General features: G+C 39.0%; 1 long non-coding RNA gene across 1 annotated transcript; it reads left to right on the plus strand.

Annotated features, from left to right (window-relative positions):
* The first annotated feature begins 10942 nt into the window (after window positions 1-10942).
* LOC127461115 (uncharacterized) lies at window positions 10943-13103 on the plus strand. The gene is made up of 3 exons (XR_007899974.1): window positions 10943-11047; window positions 11582-11831; window positions 12963-13103. It is a non-coding gene; the product is annotated as an uncharacterized LOC127461115 (long non-coding RNA).
* The last annotated feature ends 9563 nt before the right edge of the window (window positions 13104-22666 follow it).

Raw genomic sequence — 22666 nt, forward strand, 5'->3', positions numbered from 1 at the left:
GAAACTAGATTTTGACAACTTCATTCACAAAAATATTAAATGAAAGACAAGTGCTTTTCACTAGCAATAAAGTGTGACTCATATCTGAAAAAAATATGGCAGTAGGCTGTCTCTATATAAAACGTGATAAAGCCAATTCCTCATCCAAATCTCAGTGATGAATTTCATATTATAGATGACGCAGAACCATCTGTCAAAATCCACAACTTGATTTTTCCAGTCAGATCAAGTCTCTCTCAGTGTGCTCCTTCCTCCTCATGCTGCTCTCTGGCATATGCTGCTCTCCAATGGTTTAATTCCTTTGCATCAGAAACCTACTGGGTTCCCCACTAAAGCAGAATCACAAGGAGATCCCAAGCAAGTAAACTAAAGTAGCTTGTGACAGCCTTCCCCAGGAATGAGATCAATAGGTATGTCCAGTCCTCACTTCCTCTTCTTTGACTTCACAATCCTACCTACAAAACCTGTTGCATAGATTTGAGGTTTAAGGGATTAAGTTCACAGAGACCACAGGACATCCAATGAAGAGGTTTTGCCGCCTTGCAATGTTTCTGCTCCCCATCCCTCTCACCCTTCTGTAGGCAAGGGACAGCATGGGAGTGATTCCAGGAATAAGATTCCTGCCCAACTGAAGTCAAATGGAAATTTATTGACTGTAAGGGGGGCAGGCTTTCATTCCATATTGTCATATAAAAATAAAGTCTAACAGTAAGAACAATGACTTTAGTGACAGCAACAATATAGGAACTTTTCTGAAAAGACTAAACCCCAAGAGCAAATCAACTTTAACACTGAACTCACAATTGAAAGAAAATGAATGTAAAGTCACAGTTAATTGGTTAAAGAGTGAAATCACTCTTTAAAATAAAAAAAAAATTAATTATCTCTACCGCTTTGACAATAACACAGCAATTTATTTGAGGAGTTGCTGTACAGCTGTCAAAATTATATCACTTTCAGGTCAGAACATCTGTTCTTGGTGGATGGGCTAGGAACGCCAAATATAACCTAGAGTTTATTTTCCAAATACAACTCACATTTTATATCCCATGAGAAGTGCTCTTCACCTTTATGAGCTTTCTTGGCTCAGCAAAATGGAGCTGGTTTATATTGTTGGGAGTTTTTTTAGGTTTGTTTGTCTATTTTTTAAGAAGGGTGGAGAGAACATACCTGAATACGGTTTTAAAAGAGAATGATAAGATTATCCTCAGAAGTTTTGCAAGTATTTTTCTGGGTTTTTTTGAATTACCATATTACCTATAGATAGTCAACACCCTCCAGTCTTTAATCCAACAAAAGCATCCTATGCACTAACAAAACTGACTTGGATGTATTTATCTGAATTTTTTCTCTTCTACTTTTGGAGCCTCAAGGATTTAAACATAAAAAAAATATTTTTAATCTGGCTCTTTGGTTTGCAGCATTGCTTTATATGGCCTGAGGCATTGTCAAAGACAGAAAATCAGTGCCACTGGGTTTCAGTCATGCTCTTCTAGGTATAAACTGAAAAACAAACATATACCAAGTAGATAAAGGTAGGGTTTCTAATGGGAATACTTCTTCATGAGTTCGAAGATGGTAAGTTGTATGATAGCTAACATGCTTGGTAATACAATCTTCAAAACGCAATTGCAAATTTTCTCCTAGAAGGCTTTATTAATGAAGGCTGTGACACTGCATGAACGTGTACTCATAGGGAAATGTTGTCATTTCCAACATCCAGCAAACACTAACCAGCACTTGAAAATGAACCTTTTTTTATAAAAAGCATTTGGACTGGCAACTTGATTATGCAATATGTCCTTTTTATGTGTGTGTACTATACAGAAACAGAAATATCAACGAAAATTATTGCAAAAACTTGGGGAGATTTCCAAAACTGTAGGTTAAAGTAAATTTAAATTATGGTAATTTACTCCTCGATAAGGGGTGAAAGCAACTGTGGGATCAGTGTAACACCTACAGTCTCTTATCTTGAGGGAGCTGTGGCCGCAGTGCTTATACCCATCATTTGCAGGGGGATGACATTCACTCACTGCAAGATTAATTTTTATTTTAGTGATATTTTATTCTCGCTATTCCTTACAGAGCATTTTCTGCTTCCGGAGATGTGGTTTCTTTACTAACCACATATTTGCTGGCCAGAGGATTTATGTATTAGTCTGTAATCAACTGTCCTTGCATATAGTCTCTAGATTATCAAATGACAACTTCTTTTTCTTTATTTTATCTTTTTAAAAGAAAACTAAGTGGTGATTTAAGTAAATTCTGAAGTAACTTTTTATGATAGTTTAAGGACAAAAAATACAGTTTGCTGTATTTTACCTTTAGCACATTTAACAATCTTTTCTTTTTTTTTTTTTTCTTAATTGTACCTTCAGAAACATGAGGAAAGATTTGGTTTAAAAATAAGAAAGGTAAAAAACTGGATGTAACCTCTTTAACAGAATGTACCACAGTTCTTCTGTTTGCTGTGTTGACTTTGTTGTTTATAATGCATTGCGTGAGCACATTCACCATGTACTGAAGTGTGTGTTTGTGTGTATGGGGTGGGGGTAGGGGGAAATCTTTTTATGGAAAAAGAAGTTGTGAACATGAAATATGAAGCAACATCTAATGAAAACTTTCTTTTTAAGTGCAATATATTTATTTCTGCTAGAAATATAATATCAACATTATGTAATATTTGAAGCATTAAATGTTATTTGTAAACAGCTTAAAATTATATATATCACAAAAACTGTACAGAAGTGCAAATGTGTGGATATTCAATTTCTTTCATTAAAATATTGGGTGTTTTGATATATCATTCTTATTTAGACAAATCTTTTTGCTTCTGTTGTTTTTCCTCTAACCAAGTCACTCAGTGCAGTGGAACCAGCAACAGATTTTTCTGAGAGTGCACAAAATTTGTTAGGGCTGCTCATCTGCAAAAGGTGTTCTTTGGGTCCACATGGAGCAACAGTTTTACTGTAGTTAAATACAACTGTAGTTTGCATATAGTTACACAAATTAATTTTTCAAAATGCTTTGCAAATATATTCATAAAAATAACTGGAATTACCAGCAGAACCCAAATAAGTGGCTGAAACAGGGGGTTTTCAAGGTTCCCATGATAAACTAAGTCTAAGAAGAAAGTGGAATTAGGTCTGTTAAGTTAGGAGAATTGAAGATTGTGGGAGGCTACAATAAACTTTTCAAATGTACGAAGAATGTAAAGAAGGGGGGAATAAATTCCTCCTGCTGCAGGCTTTCATTTACCAGGATTTTATTTCAATTATACTAACACATATTAAAGCAAGGGAGAGTTACGTGAGACATCTAAGGTATTTAAAGAGAAAGGATAGTGAAGCACAGCACTAGATAACCTAGAAAAGATAAGGAGCAATACCTATCACTGAAAGTCTTCTAGAACAGGTTGAACGTGCATTAGTCAAAAATGATGTGATGAAAGGTAATCTTGCCTTGGGACAACCAGATGATCTCTTGATGCTTCCAAGCTATCTATGAGAGCTACGCCTTAAAGAAGCTTCTGACAAAATTCTCATGTTTTTCCAAAAGCTTTTGTTACACACCTGTAGTTCAGCATGTCCTCAAATTGAGATCAGCTGCTGAGCCTTTTGCAAGGACATCACAAGAGTCTCTGGTTTGCAAAAATCTTAATGTGATAGAAGAGCTGCAAGGTCCTAAGGAACAGCAGTAGCAGTAGCGTTGTCTTGGTTTAGTTCTGTCTGTGAACGTAAGCAAGTAGAGAACAGCCTCAGGTAATTCAAATCTGCTTTTAACTATGCTGAGTTGAAACCGTGCATTAATGTACTTGTTACCATTTGGAATAAATGAAAATTAGGATAGGTTGCTGAGCTGGTAACTCTATATGGTGCCTTTTGTCTCTGTATTATATTTTCATGGCATCTTGGTAGCAAAACACATGTATCCTCTCATGGATATTCAGTGCTGTGAAAGTCTTTTGGTTAACCTTAGGCTAAGGTTAATTTCTTGATTACATGTAAGACTAAGCGTGTGCACTGGCACTTTCCTGAATCAGAACTATTGGCTGCGCACTGGTGCAAGATATACTTATGAAATCAGTAGGCTTGCTTGCTTAAATCAGGGCTTAAGTGTTGCAGTGGCTCTGCAACTGTAAAACTCCTTGTGCTTTGCAGAATTAAGACCTTAGGAAACAGGTTCTCTGAGCAACAAACACCTGTATAATTGGATCCTTTATTTGCTATTGTCCAAAGAGAAAACAGGGATTAAATAAAAATGAAGATTCTGAACTGCCTCCCAGCAGGGTTACTCTGAAGAGACTGATGAGTAGTAACGATGACTGTAGGCTGCCTTGTGTTTCACATTTAGAAAACAGATTTATATCCAAATTATCTATCTTGGAGATAAGCAGCACAGAAAACAAATTATTTGGAAAATGCTATTTTCTAAACTTCCTGTGCAAGAGCATGATGAATGCACTGATTTAATGGTATGATAGAAATACAGAGCAATAGACAATATTTTGAATCAAGATAATTTCAAATACACATAAAATATTTAGATTATACGCCAACAGTTCAACATATAAACAAACAATAATCAGTAGTGATAGTTCTAAAAATTAAACTGTCAGTGGTCTAATGTCCAAGATCTTTAATAAAGTTAATCATTGATATCAGGATTGGTCAGTAAGGCTTTAGGGACCTTTGTGGGAACTACTTTTTCTCCACAGTAATAATCAGAGGGCCCAGGAGAAACCTATGGGGATGTCTACTAGGAAAGTTGGACACAGACGTTTCTTTGAAGAGAAGGATAATAATTTCTCCAAATGCAAATAGTATTTGATAAATCTCTGTTAATATAAGATAAAGCTCTGTTAATATAAAATATAGTTTGAAAGGCAGACACAGAAAATCTGGTATTTTAAACACTTTTTAGGATGGAAAATAGGTTTCATACAGGGACTGTATTGACTAACTAATTTCTTGAATTAAAATCAAGCAACCATGCTCTAGAATTTTGGTCTATTTGTTGACTTTGATTTGCTTTATTCTCATTGTGAAGCCTGCCAAGAATATATGCAGTAATTCTGAGTGGCTTCAGGTTTCTGTGTTCTAGAGAATCTCCTGGGTTTGAGCCGTGTTTACACAAACTTCATGAGTACCTGCTTCAAAGGTCTCTGCTCGCCTCTGTTAGAAGAAGGCTGGTTAGCAAAGACGGTGATGAGCTGAATGATTGTCCTCCAGATACGCAAGCGCAAGCGGCACTCAGCTAGCTCTTTGTTTGCTTAAATTGCTAACGACTGTAGGGGAATAGCTCAAATAGCAAGATGAATTAAAAAAGGGAAAAGGCTTGAAAATGAATCTGTAATGGATGACATTTAGAGCAAACAACCCCCCAAAAGGTAGAGGTGATACAGTTCCTTAAACAGCTGCAGCTTTTCTGTGCTTAGATGCTTAACTTTGGTCAGTTGTTCTGAGAGATTAATAGAAGGAACAAAGTATGTGGCAAAAAATCTGTGTCTTTCACCTGTGTCAGAAGTCTGTTATCTGCTCTTTCAGAGGCAATGCATTCATATGTCTTTGTCACTTCAAACTAGGAATATTTTTGAGCTTTTTACCTGGGTCTCTGTCCTAAGCCATCTTAAAATGAAGTAAAAGCAATAATATGGATTTGGAGAAGTTAAAAGTTCATGATATCTTTGTTTTTAGTCTGCACTGTCTTCCAATCAGCTTCCAGGGACAATGCACAGCATAATTTTAGCTATAAAATAATAAGCAATTCAGGTGTCTGATGCCATCAGAAACCACTCTCCCTGAGTTCTCACAGAGGTAGAGGTAGCTGTGATTCCTAAACTGTAGTCTATGCTTAATAGGGGCTGCTGAAATTGGACTGCTTTAAATTAGGGGTCTTTCTGATGAAAATCCCATATGATTTTAGGAGACAACAAGTCTATGGTCTTCACTGGTGTTCTCTGGCGTAAAAGTATGGGGGAAGTGTGGGGGAGAGCAGCTTTTTTCTCTTTATCTTACTCCTTGTCTTAAAGCCATGGTTGATACATAGTCACAAATCAATTATTATTTCTTCCTGTGCTCTCTCATGGATCAATCCCAAGAGGAATTAATTTTTATCTTGATGCAAATTGTTGGTCATAAAATTTGCATTGATAATATCTGAACATGTACTGAGGGCTTTGGAATGGCAGGCTTCAATTACCTTCCCGCTGAATGTCATAGCTTTTAGACTTGAGACACCAGTCATACTACTCATCTTCAATGATATTACAAATAAGTTAGTAGTACTCAGGGGATTTATCAGCCTGACTTTATTTAATCACTCCATTTTCAGTTAACACAGTCACCCCAAACAGTGCATTTCCAGAGGATGATTAGATTGTTTCAGACAGTTAAAGACTTTGGCCTTCTTTGCTCCCTCCCTCGTTTTACAATGCACAAGGAACCTTGTGCATTTTTGTAGGAACATAAAAAAGTCTAACACTTCTGCCCCCGTAATTTCCTTTACAGGACTTTAAACACTTTCCAGTTGTTCTTAAATGAATTAGTATGTATTGTATAGCCTATCCAGCACTTAAGACAACTTGGCATGGTTTCCAGTAGTTCCGGATGGACAACTACTTGTGTTTTCAGTCACAGAAAATGTTTTCCTTCCTACATACCTGATGAGGGAAAAGACTAACAAGGAATATTATAGGCTGAGATTCCAAAGCTCTTATGGAAGCAGATGCACAGCTCCCACAAATTTTATCAAGAACCATGCTTCTAAGTCCTGTTTGGAAAGGCTGCGCTATAGTGTTTGCTATTTTAAAAGGTTTATGGTTTTTTCAGAGGCCAGCCTAAACGTTTTAACATTCCTTCCTGAATTATTTTACAGCTTCTTTTGCTCCATGCCATAATATTATGCCTTTATTCTCCTGTTCTTTCAACTTTGGCCAAACTGTTAGAGAACACATGGATACTTCCTTTTTATTTGCTACCTAAATAATAAGAGCACTCATGTAAGTTGCAGAGATTAATTTATTTTGTTTGTTTGTTTTTTGTTTGTTTGTGGGGTTTTGGACATGTTGGTTTTTGTGGATCCTCTTCTTAGGAGCTTAGTTGTTTTGTGTTTTGCAGAAGAATAGCCTGTATACTTGTCTCAAAACCAAAACTGCCATCATGACAATATAGGCAAAACTGAATTTTGCTGTCCAGAATTCGAGGGATGGGCTCGAGCTGTCTTGACAAAAGAGAAGTTGGGAGAAGTCAGAGTGTAAAAAGATATGGAGAAGCATTGCATTGGCATGCTCTTACCACAGCCAGGAAGTGGTGCCTCCCACCCTGCTCCTGAGCAGCTGCTGCCACTCTGCATGTAAAGTTTCCCCAACAGCAAAAGCAAAATATTTTCCTCTTCAGGGTTTTGGTATAGGCAGCAAAGCAGGCAGCAGGTTTGGGATTGGTTTGTCCCCACCTTGTCCAGGAACACAGAGACACACAGACTACTTGATGTTGAGAAAATGCCTTGTCAGCTTGTGCCTAGAGCCACTCAAGGCTGTAGATTCCTGGAGTGATCTAAGAGCCTAGAACCTAAGATCTGCAATGTACAGGTCTCTCTCTCACACACAAAAACTTACGGCTTAAAATATTTTTAATGCCTGTATTATTCTGGAAATGTGAATCCGCAGTGCAGCTGTGATGAGATGGACACTTTCACCAGAATGAGCACACTGGAAAATCTAGAAAGACTTAAATAGCAACTGTCCGGATGTTACAGTAGAAATAAATTGGAAGCTGATCATAAGATCTAAGTGGGTATTTAGAGTTAGTGTAAATAGAAATACCAAATTAAGCAAATAACATGTAATTTTGAGATGAATTGCTCTATGTGCCAAGCATAAAACTTTGTACTGACTATGCCCTGCATGATAACACGAGAATAGGGCAGACATTTTAAAACCTAAAATCACATGAGAAATTGCAAACCACAAAAAAGAATACTAAAAGTCACACGTGCAATATGATCATAAACAGAACTGCAGCATGGTTAAAGACAACTCTAGCTTAGAAAGAAAGTTTCCACTGACATATAACCTGAAGGCAAACCAGATCATACATCCAAATTTCAGCTACACTACGTCCTGACTGAAGAAAATTTTAAAAATCACCTGTGTAAGCATGCCTAAATACAGGAAATATGAATGCTTATTCTAATTCTTGTGTTAGAATACACTGCTATTTCCCTGTGTCCTGCTTTGGTTCTGGAGTATGTCCATACAAAATAAGTTGCATGGCTGTGGCTAAACCAGTTATCCAAACACATAAAGACAACAAATGGGATGACAATAATGGATTTCTGCTTTATCTGGGATTCATGACAAGTGCTGAACATGCATCCAGATGGGGAAATTATTTAGAGAAGACAAAAAAGACCCCAGAAAAGGAAACATGGAACTGTGTATCATCTTCATTTAACTAATGAAAGCCATAAGAATTAATAAGTGCACCAATCTGTTGGAATAAAATTGAGAAAAGAAACAGAGGTCTGCAAAATTTCCCCCACCATTGAATATGACATAACTAATTTTAAAATGAACAATGACTTCATTTTTGTTTTGCTCCACACTTCACTGATGTTGAATTAACCAATGCCTTAAAATAGTTTTCTCCATGTGAAGTCACTTTTAAAATTAGTGTTTGAATGAAGCATTTTAAGCTAGTGAGGAAATCACAAGTTTAAAAAGAAAAAAGCAAGCCTTTACAAAAATGTTATGTGATGGTCTGCACTTTTGCTAGTAAAGAAAGCACTGATTCTTAAACATGACAAGGTTTGGGCATAAACCTGATTCTACAGGTACTGTGTATCTCTGTAATGGAAAGGACCGTAGCAGGGAACTTGTTCATGAATATAAGTGTGGTTTCAGCTGTTTTTACTAGATTTCCTTATTTACATATACGAGACATTATAAACTAGTTGTTCCACCCAGACCCACACAGATCAGATATCCAGGTGTAGAGCTATAAAGTACAAGACTAATTTTAAATTTGAATATGGGACGGCTGCCTTCCTCATAATCTAATTTTAAGACTAAATCATTTCAGTTCAGCATTAGGGAAACCTTTTTCCCTCCAAGCAACCCTCTGATTTTTCTTTTGTAATTTTATTGTAAATTTTGTGTTGTTTTGCTGTTCTTATTAAAAGATGGCCATGAGAAACAAAATTTCATGAGAACCCCATCTTCCATTAAAAAGAAAAAAGGTGGCAGGGAAATAGGTGGAGTAAATCTGCTTCAAAATTCAGGATAATAATATTTAAAACACCTTATAATTCTTGTTCGGACACTGTTTTTTTCTTTTTTTTTTTATATTTGGGACTGGAAACAGAATAACTTTTGCTGTTGTTGCTATGTCAGCAAATAATTTTTTTTCTAATATAATTTATTCCAGTAACATAACCAAAATAAACTATGACCACAAAGTGACTTTTCTCTGTCTTTCTTTACACAGCCCTAATTAGGACTCTAAAAAATTGGGCTTGTGCATGTTTTTTGGTTGGCTGATGAACTGGAAAAATAGGGGAAAATGAATTCAGAATTAAATGAAAATGCAAAACTCAAATTTGGAGGAGTATAAAGGGCTGATTTAAAAGAACAAGAAGATCCACGTATTTTGGGTAAATGCATACATTGTATTCACTGACAATATTGACTGTGTCCTCAGGTTAGTTATCACTCTTTGTTAACTTACTTATTTACATCAGTTTCAAATGAAATATTAAAATACTTTATCACCTATCAAATAACTTTTTTTAACTTCTGATATACTTCCCTCCTTCCATTTCCAGCTGAAAATCATTTGGTCTGAATTAGAAACTCATTTCCGTTTCCAGGAACCAGATTTTTTGTTTGACAAATTCACTTATCACTGAACTTCTTGGCCATGTGGGGTCTTAAGACACTATCTCATTTGAATATCTAATCTTTACTTTATTATACATTAGCACTCCATCACACATTTAATTGTTAGATGCAAAAAAAAAAAAAAAATCCAATGAAAAACTCCACCTTACATAAAATTATGGTCCTGACTACTGTAGAGGCTGAGACAATATGTAGCTTCATACCTTCTTCTGTGGCTTGGGGTACTGTGACAGATTTAGACCACCTTGCATGTGCGAGAGCAGTACTTTGAGGGCCACAGCTTCTTCCCCGCTACCCCAGGTACCACACGATCTTGAACTGTGGAGTGCCGACTCTGCTGAAGGATGGAGGTGCCGCGACCCTGCCTTTTCCAACCAGCCTCCTTCTACAGGTAGAGATGGGGCTCCTTTTTGTGTGCTCTGTGCCACAATCCTGCTTCTTTGCTGTGCCCCAGTGGCTGGAAGCTTTACAGCTGCTGCCCACACTGACGTCCTTATGTACACGTATACAACTCCGGGCCCAGATGTCCCCTTACAGCATAACCTTGCCATGAAACTTCAAAGCTCAGGGAAATGCTTCCAGCTCAGGTGCCACCACCATCGGGGAACTTCTTCTCATGGAGTAACTCACCGCAAAGGCCACGGCAGGGCAGGATGGAGTGTGCTGCCCTAAATGGAGGGCAGTCACCTTCGCAATTTCTTATTAGGCATCAGTGAGTTCCTCACCTGTGGCCCAGCGCTCAGCCTCACCCTAAAGCTACGCAGACACAGGACCAGTTCCCGTCTTTGCCTAACTAAAAACTAATGGCCTTTGGGATACCTTCTGTCCCGTCCCTGCCGTAAGTGAATGCAGCCATGAGACAAACCCACCCGGCAGGGAGAAATGCCGCTGTCCCAGGCGGGGGCCGCGGCCGAGCCTTTCCCGGGCGCCCTGTGCCCCCTGCTGGCGGCGGCGGACGGGCCGCACGGGCCCTCCCGGCCCTGCCCGCCCCGCCCCGGCACAGCGCGGACAGGGGGCTCGGCACCCGCCTCTTCGGGGAGGCGAACGGAGCCGGCAGGGTGAGCCGAGAAAGGGAAGAAGTCCGAAGGAGGAAACAGGAGGAGTTCTGTATCCAGTATTTTCCATGCGCCCCAGATGCCATCTCTGGTATTCCTTAAACTTCCCTGTTCCCGCTGGCCTCCCTCCTCTGACCTCAAGTCCCTGTAACACAGTGCTAACTCAGTTCTTGCTACAGGGACCTACTCTGCCACTGCTGCACAGTTTCACTGTACTGCTTCAGATGTTTTTCAGGCAGTAATATCCTTCCCCCCCCCCAGTACCTAACCTACAGTCTGCCTCCAGTATATTTTCCCTGATTTTCTACCAGGTCCTCAGGTGCAAAATCCACATGGTGATTGAAAGGGTGCTGGCCTGCATCAGCTATCTATTTATGTTCCTTAAGTTGATTAGGATTTTCTCTGGTTTGTTTTTATCTCAGTAGTTTTGTTTGGTTGTTGTCTACTTACTGATTGGATGGCATCCAGAAAGTCATAAACTGTAATGTCTTTTTGGATTATGGATGGTAAGACATATATTTTTTTTACTCTATTATTTTCAGCAAATATTAGCGTTGTCTGCAATAAATGAACCTGAACAAGAGAAAAGAGTTAGCTTGTATCCACTACTTCTAATTTCTTCCAGGTAGACAAAACAAGCCTATCAGTCTGTGCCTTAACAAAGAAGTAATCTTCAAATACTTTTGGAACATGTACTCAACACCATACCAGGCAGAAAATACACAGCCTGATTTTCATTGACACAAAAGGCAATTTATAAAGCTCAGGAAGCCTTGCAAGGATTAAAGCAGATGTCTGCACCCACTTAGAGCTTTCTTTCCGCACCAGTGTTGTGTAACTGAATAGTTGTTCAGGACTTGCTGCTGCTGAACTGGGTAAGTGTGCCACACCTAACACCTTACTCAGGGCAAAACTATGCAGATCAAATGTTTGCATAAAGATGCATGTATTTGCTTTGGTGGCAACCATTTTCATCTTTGCAGCCCTTCACTTTGAGTCTCAGAAAGCATGCTGACAGTGAGCTATAAAGAGACCTTGTGATTTATTCTCTTGTGGTGGTCTCAGCATTTTGTCCTCTTTTCCTTCCACAAATTGCATTGATCTAAACTGTTATTGATACAGAAGCCATCCAAATACAAAAAACCACACTACTATTTTAAAGTATGATGTTGAATGAAGTTAAAATTGGCTAAACTGTAAAGAATCATTTGGTATAATTAGACAAAGATATATAATATATACAGAGACATTTCTTTAGGTAACTGAGTAAAAATCATGAGTTTAAGGACTTATTTTCCTCTTTAATCTTCATGATTTTTGATTTTATATTCAAGTGGACACAATGAAAGAAAGGGATTCACTCCCTGAAATGGATGAATCAGTCTCTGAGAAAGGATCAGGTTGTCTCAGCTGAACTCCCTAGTGAAATGGGAATAAATATGTTTTTAATGGAAATGCTGAAGTCCAGAGCACGTGTCTGCCATAGCCCTACCAACTCCGGGGAGTAAAGATATATGACCGGTCTTGAGTTTGAATTCCTTCTTCTTCCAAGCCATATTTGGGGAGCTTTTTAGAAATAGGAGGGCTAAACCACAGAAAAGAAGATTCCATTAGTGTTAAAATTACAGAGACTGTACCACAAGGATAGGGCAACTCTGGAGAGTAAAGCAGAGATAGGACAGAAACCTGACAGTATTTATTGAGGTAAAGCTTACAACAAGAGAAATGTGATAAAAACTTGAAGGTGTAGTTGCAATCTTTCTTCTTGTAAGGCGTCTGTAGGTGTGAACTTCTTTGCCTGCTTTAACTTTCCTTCATGCTCAAGGGGTGCAGTTCTTCTACGTTCTTCTATGAAGTTTAACACAGGCAAGTGCCAGATTCTGCACCTGGGATAGGGCAAACCTGGTTGTGTGTATAGATTAAGGAACAAGAGGCTGGAGAGCAGTGCTGCAGAAAGGAACCTAGGAGTCCTGGCTGATGGCAAGTTGAATATGATTCTATTTCAGGTAGTAGTGACAATGAGGAGGGAGGACCATGAACATGTTCCCCATAAGACCTTTGGGACTTACCTGTGGAAATCCTGAGGAGGAAGAGACCTCAAGTCAGTTTAAAAGAAGACAGCAGCAAAAATCTACCAAGCAAGAGACAGTGAGACCCATTCTTGAACATGGGCAATAGAGTAAATATGACTCTTTGAGAAAGCAATATTTATTGTATCCTGGGGTAGAGAAGGTACATAGAAGGATGTCTTCTCAATCTCTTGGATTACATGCAAAATTTAACTATGACTGACTGAGCTTTTACACATCCCTGGGAGTCTGAGGTCTTGGGGCCTCTGAACTACTATAAGCAGCAGGTCAGGAGATCCAGGTTCTGGGGCCAAAATTCACTCCAGCACTTAGGTATTTCCTTTCCACCCATAGCACTACTTCAAAAACGTAAGGAACACTGAAAATAGCAGAATCTCTGTTGGAGTTAGGCCTCTGTTGCACTTGCACATTTAAGACTATTCTACAATATGACTTTTCCTCCCTCTTTTCTTTGTCCTCTGACTTTTCATTTTCTTCTCCATTTATTGTCTGTCCCTCTTCATTCTCATTCCACATACACAGACCCTGTTCTTAATGCTATTAATCAGTTATTGTCAACAACTCCCTTCCTTCCTTGTTTATTGCTCATTTTAGATCATCCATTGTACTTACAAAGTAGATCTGTGGTAAACCCATTAGAGAAACCTCTGTGCCTCTTTAAGACCCAAGCTAGTTTTTAACTACACACTCAGTGTTTCCTCCTTCTTATTTTGCTCTCCCACATCAAAAGAAAACCCAAAGTAAATAATACAGGTATGCCCTTGCTCTTTTGTTTTCAGAGTTCTTTCTCTTTTCTTGTTTGGTTTCTCTTTGATTTTTCAGGTGTTGTCAAAATCTGAAGGTGTTGCCGATGTATTTCATCTCCAAGTTACATACAACCTTCATGATAAACAACCAGAGAATGGCATATCAGGGTAATAATTGCATTTTCCTTGGTATTGAGGAGCTGGGTGGTCTCCAGCTCAAAGCTGGGTCAGGGCATACTTGGGATGAAATTTTTTCATAAATACTCATTGAGGGATTAGCTGGTATATAATAATAAAAAGTAGGGCAGGAAGGGATCATCAAAGATCATCTCCTTGGCTCAAGCCAAGATCAGTTTATAATTAAACCACCTCTGAGAGATGTTTATCTTATTTCCTTTTAAGAAGCCCCAACAATGGAGATTCCACAGGTCCTTTAAAGTTTCTGATGCTTAACTATTCTTTCCTTAGAAATTGGTCCTAATGTCCAACCTGACCCAGACTGAAATTTTAGCCCTTCACTACTTATCCAGTGCTTCTGTCTCTTCTTGTAGCAACCTTTTGCCTATTTGAAAACTGATATTGCATTCCCTCTGATTACTCTTCTCCAGGAAATTTTTCACAATCTCCCTCTGTAGACTTCAAGGGGGTTTTCTGCTGTATTTATGTGCTTCATGGAGGTGGAAATCTGCTTTGCAACTACCATTGCTGATGTAAAATAAGAATGACAGTAAGGGGTAAAGGAGATTAGGAAAACTCCTCATCCTTCAGTGGGTCCATATCTTTCCCAAAGTGCAGTGTTCATTACTAGACACATTCTTTTAACTGAGATCTCACCAGTGCTAACTGGAGTTAATAGATGACTTCATGAGTGAGATATGAAACTCTTTTTCACATACTCCAATGTAACATTTTGTTTTCCCAGAACTACAACATTGTTGACTGATTTCATTCTAATGTAAGAGATTTTTTATCAGTTTACTGTAAAGTAAGACTATCATAATTTATTTTGCATTCTTTCCTCTGTGGTTTTTCTAATAATGCTGGCAATAAGGCTTATAATGACAGCTGAAACGTGGAGGTTCTGTGCTGCTTGCAAAACACAATTCTGCATATGCATGTGGTATGCTAGCAGGAAATTACTTTAAACATGGTACAGGTAGCTTGTGAGTTGTTAGTAGGTAATGAATCCCCTTCTGTTTGAAAGGCAGACAGAATTTTTCCAAGTAACACATCAACAGATGGGAAAGATTTCTCTAAAGAAAAAACACTTTTTAAAACTTTATCACCTTTTTCTGATTCTGCATTCTGCTCTTTGACACTCTCTTATGCTTCCATTAAGTGGCAATTTTAAAAGCATCCTTCCCATGAAGTATTTCTTCAGCAAAACCCAGGTTTACTAGTGGGCCAGAGTTTCCTTGCAGTGCAGCCCTTGGGGTCATTCTGGAATGTCAGCTCTGCTCAGTATCAGTGAAATTCTCTGTAACTCTGTGATGTAACAGTTGCATGGGAGAAATGGCTAAAGATAAGTATGTCTTTTGAAATATGTCTTCCATGCCCAGCAGTGCAGTTTGATTTTTAGTGTTTTATAGATGCTTTTTATATATACATGCATGGAAACACATACACTTGTATATGCACACTTGAAAGCGCATTGTTTAGTGAATTCTCATTTTGCTATCAGGCTAACATGAGAAAATGAATACTGTCCTATATTCAGGCTTCAGTCCACAATCAGTATGTACATTGATACATATCACCAATGTAATCTCTCCAGAAGGTAAATCCTCTGAACTCCTACGTGTCATGCTATGAGGAATCATGCTACAAAACACCCTACTGGGAAACAAGTTGTAGCACCTCGAGGAGCTGGAGTGGCTGCACCTGCCTTGTGAAACAGTAAGTCAACTGCTGCTCTCTGAGTGTAATGAGTTGTTCTGACAAGCTTAAAAAAAAAAAGGCATCAAACTATATTTAAGAAGGAAGTGTTTCCCCTCCCCCGTCCTATAACCCCTTCAGTGCTACCTGCTGCACACTTCTTGAGAAGTGGGCTAGGCTAGGGATTTTTGTTGGCTATAGATACTTCTTTTGATTTGAATTCTCTTTGCTAAGAGAAAGGAGGATTTCCTTTCAAAAGAAAGGAGGATTTCCTAGTGGTAGGGATGGGGTGGACAGAGCAGCCCACATCTTGTGTAAAGGTTAATGGGGCTTTTAGGGTGAGAGAGGGAGTGTCACAAAGGATCTGTGGTTACTTGTGAGCAATGGTGTGAGGGCAGGGATGGTCCCAGGCTCACTGGCAGGACAGTCTGTGGTGCTCCAGGCAACACTCATGGGGAAGTGAAATTACCTAAAGTACCACATGCCATTCATGAAGAGAGATGGTGAAGGCAAACACAAACGGAAGAGGAGTTTGTAAAGGACATCTCTGTATCTTATAGGTGATTTGTATCTGCAGTCAGAATGATCACCTGGAGCAATACAAATCTGTGGCAGATGGATTTACAATTTGTACTTGAAACACAGGCCTGATTCTTCTTACTTTGCATGCATGTCAAAGCACTTCCTCATGTAGAATTACTCAACATTTACAAGTCAGGTGTGATTCAAGCTCTGCATAGATCAGTGGCTTAATTTAAATTATCAGCAACTCTGACAAAGCAGCATTAGAGTCAGCAAGAAATGACAATGGCCTGTTTAATCAATCAAACAACCCAGACTTGGCCTGCTAGTCTAGATGAAATTGAAAAAGAAATGAATGCATATTGAAAAAGAAATGAATGTGTTAATTCCGGGGGAGGAAAAAGTATATAAACACTTGGCATAATTTTAACTATGATGCAGAAGAGGATGCCTTGGACAGTAGAGGGCACTGTGACCTCAAAAATAACTTCAAACTGGGCTTTGGTCGTACCTGTTTGTGAGCACAGTTGATGGGACACAGACAAATGCCGTATTCCAAGTGAAAATGTGCTCTATTTGTTTCACAGTAGTTCAGGAGACTAGAGAGGCAATGTGAAAAAGCAAGGGGAGGGGAACATGATAGGCAATGTAAAGCCACAATGCCTACAAATACTCACTTGGAAAATTGAAAGAAAGGGATGAATTCTATCAAGTTGCTTGACACTGTGGTACATCTTTATGTTTAGGGAAGACAATCTTTAAAGCTTGATTTGAGTGCTATTGTTAACAAGGTTTAAGAATGTATCATGAAAGCACACAAGTATTCAGGATCATGCTTTGAGACAGATTATCAAAAATTCAAAATATGAGGTAGAAGATGAGAAGATGTAACTGCTGTTGCAAGTCACCAACAAGGACAATGTCCTATTTTTAGTTTTGCATGGGTATAAATTAAAGGGTTTGTAGCATCAGCAACATTTTCTTCTCTTGATAAGGTACCTAGCAAAAAGACAAGATTTATCAAGAAAGGACGCCCTGCGGCCCTTGAAGTGACCATGTTAGTCACTTCAGTTTGTCAGAAAGAATTCACCTTTTCTCAGTCATATAAAAGAAGCAAACAGCATTCTCAAGCCACAGCTTTGTTTGTCATTTAAGGGGTGTTCACTGTGTAGGATTATCTTGCCTTCAGTCTGGTCTTCCATTTTGCTTAGTTTGCCAGAGGTACTTTCTACTGCTGTTTTAATTTGCCTGTTCTCTACCTTCACTAACCAGGGCAGCATAGCACATACTGAAATCCCCACCGAAATGCGTGTCAGGTTAAGCAAAGTGTGAAACAGAAATAAACTTGTTAACATCTGAACAGGCAAGCTTAGACTGCTGCTGTTTCTGATGTAGTTGTTTGTATTACACAGTGGTCCGCAAGCTTCTCTCACTCTTGCCAAAACAGATTTGCCAGTAAATCTCCATCAGTGTAGATTTATTGACTTTGATATGGCAACATATTTCAAGAGCCCTACTGTTTCTCACATCTGGTTGCTCTGCCAGTTGGTCACTGAAAAGCTAATCTGTGAGCACTTCCAGATTATTGCTTTTCTCCTCTTTCTATTCTAAGTCCATTTCTGTCCCTCCCATATTTCCACTATAAATGGTGTCCATATTCTCAATCTCACAGAGATTTTGTCTGCCATGAAAAGTAACTCAGTCCATGTTCATATGGTCCTGTTCTGTTGTTATCACTTAGCTCCTGCTTGTCACTGCAGGACTGCTACTTAGAGACACAGCAGATAAACACTGACTCCACAAAACATTAATTAAAATCACAGTGGCTAGTAAATCAAGTTAGGGGGAACTGGATCCATCACTTCTGCTTGTAACAGTGAGTTCTGGGGTCCTCAGATAACTTACTCTACAATTTTCTCCTGCAAAGAAAAGCATAATGAGATGCAGTTGCTGTGGCTGTGAATCATGGCATCTATGCCAAATTAGCATGACTACTCACAGTGGCCAAATGCCACACGATGAGAATGTAGAGTGTACAGCAAGAGATCTTCATTTTGAAAGCTGTAAGGAGATTATGTTATGCAGAGGAGTTAAAAGTCCTCAGGACAGTGAAGAATTACAGAAACATTCCAGGCCTCAGTTGGGAGGAAATGATCACACTCCATGCTTTAGGAGGGGGCATTGGCAAATCTCACAAATCAGCTGCTCAATAGGACAAGTGAATGGCTGTGCTGCTTTCATCATTCTGTCTACAGCAAGGAAAGAAGGGCAACTGGAGATATGTTAATCCTAAAGGTTCCCAGTGTAGCCTAAATTTTTTTCCTGCTAGTCATAGCATCTATTGTCCTTTTTTCTTTAGCTATTATTTTTTCAGAGCTGCAGGGAAGCATTTAAGGTAGCATGAATATATGGTACTGGAAACCAAAAGCCAAGAAATCTGAAAAAGTCTGGTGGAGACTAATTAGGTTTTGTGACTCACCAATGTTCTTCACTGTTATTCTGGCAGCAGGAACTTTGAGATTTACAATCACTGTCATGGAAATGAAGGAAGTAATTTCTTTGTCAAAGAAAGAAGGGCCTTCAGGACCTCTCCTTGTAAATATGTGATTTTTTTTGTTGTTCTTTTTGCCAGGGTAGGCAAGCTGGGTAAATTGTTCTTATTTGTTTCTAGTAGAAACAAATTTTTGCTTGTTTGAGCAGTTAGCCATACAGACACAGATGTTCCAGTTCTATATAGTTTTTCATATATATAGCTGAAATGCAACTGCAACTATAAAAGTGAGAGAAGACACATATGAACACGGATGTGCAAGTAGAGATCAGATTGCTGTATAAATAACTCACCAGAAGCATATTTTTCCCTCTTCAGGATGTAGGCAATGTATGTTTAAAGGGGTTGACTCCAAGGGGAATAGTGATATCCTGCAGAAAGTGAACTGGTCCAACAATGCTGTTAAATAGGACAAGGTACACACTATAATAGTTTGCCACCGCATTCCACTGGGTTTTTTTCTGCCAGATTCCTCCAAGGGCAATCCTGCATTTTTACTTCTGCCTTAAGAGATTTCTTTGCCTTCTGCACTTCTATTCGGCTTGGTCTTCACAAGAAGAGGTCCCAACTATTTCTGTTCTCATAAAGTTCTTTCTGTAAGTAAGAATTTGTCTGCTTGGCTTTGACTGAAGCTCAATCAGTATTAATAATGAGTTAAGTCAGATATGGCCATATGGTGTGGAGCTCAAAACCCTCTAACTTCCCAGCTAGTTACCTGGGGCTCTGAGCTCCACATTGCTGCAGCTCTGTTGCTGTCAGCACTCAAAATGACTAGTTTAATGCTAGGTTGAGCACATCTAACCATGCAGCAGCCACAGAACTGTTTGGTGAAGCGACATACTTTACGAAACATGTTAACCTTGGATTAAATAAACCAAGGAAAAAGAGCCTGAAGTTCCCTAACTTGCTACAATGCAGTCCTGCTATTATTAAGTCTGCTGCTGAATGTGTGAAAGTGTGTGGGATCAACACAAACTTCACAGAAGCAAAGCCCCATGGTAGGTGGCAATGGCAGCTTTGTCAGAAAATCTGCAGAATATGCTCTGAGGCTGTGCCGCTGGAACAAAGCAGAGAAGTACAAGAAACATCATTATAGACTGAAAAAAGGAATCTCTACAGGCACTCTTATTCAGATCTCCTTGGGAGAGAGAAGGGGTTAGTAGTGGTAATAAACTGTAAAGTAAAGGTCTCACTTGAGGCAAGAGGAAGAGAGAGAACTGGTGTCAAGAAACAGTACAGAAGATGAGAATGAGTGGAAGAAAAGAAAGCAAGCTCTGGACTGTTTGATAATGAGGTGTGCCTGTCCAGTGTCCTGAGGAATGAATAATGTTAGAGAATATATAGGAACTGCCAAGGCCAGTGCGTTTCACTTGCAGGGTCTCATTCCTGAGGACTGTGAGTTATCTTCACTGACAGTGTGCCACAATCACTATCCAACTAAGGTTGCTGATATCTATCAGAGTGATTTGGAAATACGAAGAGACAGTCCAGTGATCATGGAAAATGTGCGAGCAAAGAGATAGAGAAGACCTAGAAGAGATAGAGAAGAATGTTGTGTTCCATGATGTGCCTTGTCCTGGGACGGTAGAAAACTGTGAAGCAACAGCTTATGGATTTTGCACTCCCTGGACAAAAGGAGTTAAGATAAACTGATTAAGAAGATGTCTCTCCTATGAACTTAACATATATCCTTCAACATCCTTGAGAGTTAAGAGAAATTAAATGTATCTTCAGAGATATATTTCCTTCTTCCCCTTCCTTTTTGTTATAAACAGTAAGGTCTGTGCTGATTTATTGGAATTACTCCTTTCGCTGTGATGTGCAGGATTAGTAATGAGCTACTCTGTCTGAAACGTGATGTTAGATATTAAACATAGCACTTCTGGAAAAAATATGCAATTCCTGTGATGATATAAACCCGAGGTTTATTTCTTACTACTTGTGTCTTACAGACTGAAACGTGTCATTTTATTTTTAGAGGTGTACCGCTCTACTGCAGCTCTTTTGAAGTAGTCTTGATGGTGTTCTATAGGATTTTATAGTTGCTGAATATGGGCACCTTTACATTTAAGAATGTCATGTTCTATTTTTCCATACTTATAGTAACTTTTAAAACCTTTAGAGTTGTTTAGTAGTGCGTGCCTTTGTAATCAGATTCTGTGGGTGGTACCCTTTGAAATAAATTGCCTGAAGAGCTTTAATAAAAGAAAACAGCCTGAAGGTAATTGGTTTGCTGAAGGCTGGAGCAGGCCCAGTTAACCTCAATGGTTGAGCCATCCCACAGCGATTATTTGAACCTTAATAATATCAACCCTTCAAGTTTCTAAGTGTTCCATGACTCTACTGGTTTTGGCAAAAATTGAAAATAGGTCTCAGGAGCTAAAAATCAGCAGAACATATCATACTGCTCTTTTTCTATGTCGGTTACATTAAAAACTCTATCTGGAGCCTGTACCTTTCAATCACTCAGACAGCAACAATAGACTCCTTTGGTTACTAAATTTACGACAAGGCTACTTGATTAAAATCAAATACAAAAAAGAGCAGACTGTGGAACTTTTTCTCTTGAAAAGCAGGTGGGAAAAATAGCATGTATTCTTCAAACACTTGAAGTGTCTTCCCTTTAATAAGCACAGATAAATGTTTCTTGCAATATGAAACTGGTACATGTAATTCACACTGGAAGAAGGGCCTACATACTCAGGAGACTGGTTGTTTTATATGAAAAATACTATTTCTTCCTTGCTCCCCTTTTGAGATCAATGTAAGACATGCCCTTCGCAATTATCTCCCCAAAAGAGCTAGTGAAGGGCTATTTTCCCTCAGCAAGGAAAGAAATGTGGAGCCAAGAGACACACAGACCCTCTGTCAGCCCCGCAGGCATTTGTTTAGTACCTTTACAGGTTTGTATCTTTACACCCTTACTGTGGTGTAAACAGCCTTCCTACTACCACAAAGACACAAAAGCCATCCTGTCCTTACACATTCGTTACCTCGGTAGCTATAAAACTATGTATATTATTGAACAATTTTTTATATACTATCAGTACGGTATTTGCCACATAGGGCTCAAACCATGTGTTTCACAGGCTAGCATTCATAAAAGTAATTTGGAAAAAGAGATGAAAAGAAAGAGGTGGTAAACATTTTAGAAAGAGACCTACATCTGTTATGACAGAGGAAAAATATGGAAAAGCCAGGAAAAAGAAGCAGAGAGTTTCAAACGTAGAAAACTTGAGAGTAGAACCAAAGAGAGAAATAAAGAGAGCAGAGGGATAAAGAAAAGCCTGAAGACAGCAATGATGAGCATCTAGGAGGCAGGGAATAGGTACGATCAAGAAAAGACTTCCAGGGGACAAAAACAAGATGTTAGGGAGGAAAGAATGAAATGGATCTGCTTGGAGAGGTTGCAGTTACTGATGATGTGATATTCTGCTATACTTAATCAAGACTATCAAAAAGTGGTAATTAAATTAATGTATCCCTATCGGATGAGCCGCTGCCTAAGCACTGCTCTGTGCTAAAGCACTGGTAGGAGGAGGAACGACAGTTTTCTGCAGCTGAGTCTTGTTTGACAGTTGTGCTGTACATTCAACACTCTTCAAAGAACAGTAATTCCAGCTGTTACAGTAGGAACTACAGTGGTTGCTGCTGAGAAGTTCCTGAGGAGAACTGCTCTGGAAAAGTCATAAAACAATACCTCAAGGGTCCGCGTTATGCAGAACTTGTGCATAATAAGGCCTTTTAACCTCTGAACCCAAAGCAAGGTTTGGGCTGGAGCTGCCTGGTGCTCCTGGGCTGAGAGGCCACATTGCTAGCACATGGTAAGGCAAACCCACGTTTAAATTCCATAACGAGGAGGTGCAAGAGGAGGAAAGAAGGATGTCTTCTGTGGCGGGGAAGCCCCTAGGACAATAAAAAACACA

The sequence above is a fragment of the Manacus candei genome, unplaced genomic scaffold (assembly GCF_025592945.1).
Source record: "Manacus candei isolate 608988 ecotype Guabito, Panama unplaced genomic scaffold, ASM2559294v1 h1tg000095l, whole genome shotgun sequence".
Taxonomy (NCBI): domain Eukaryota; kingdom Metazoa; phylum Chordata; class Aves; order Passeriformes; family Pipridae; genus Manacus; species Manacus candei.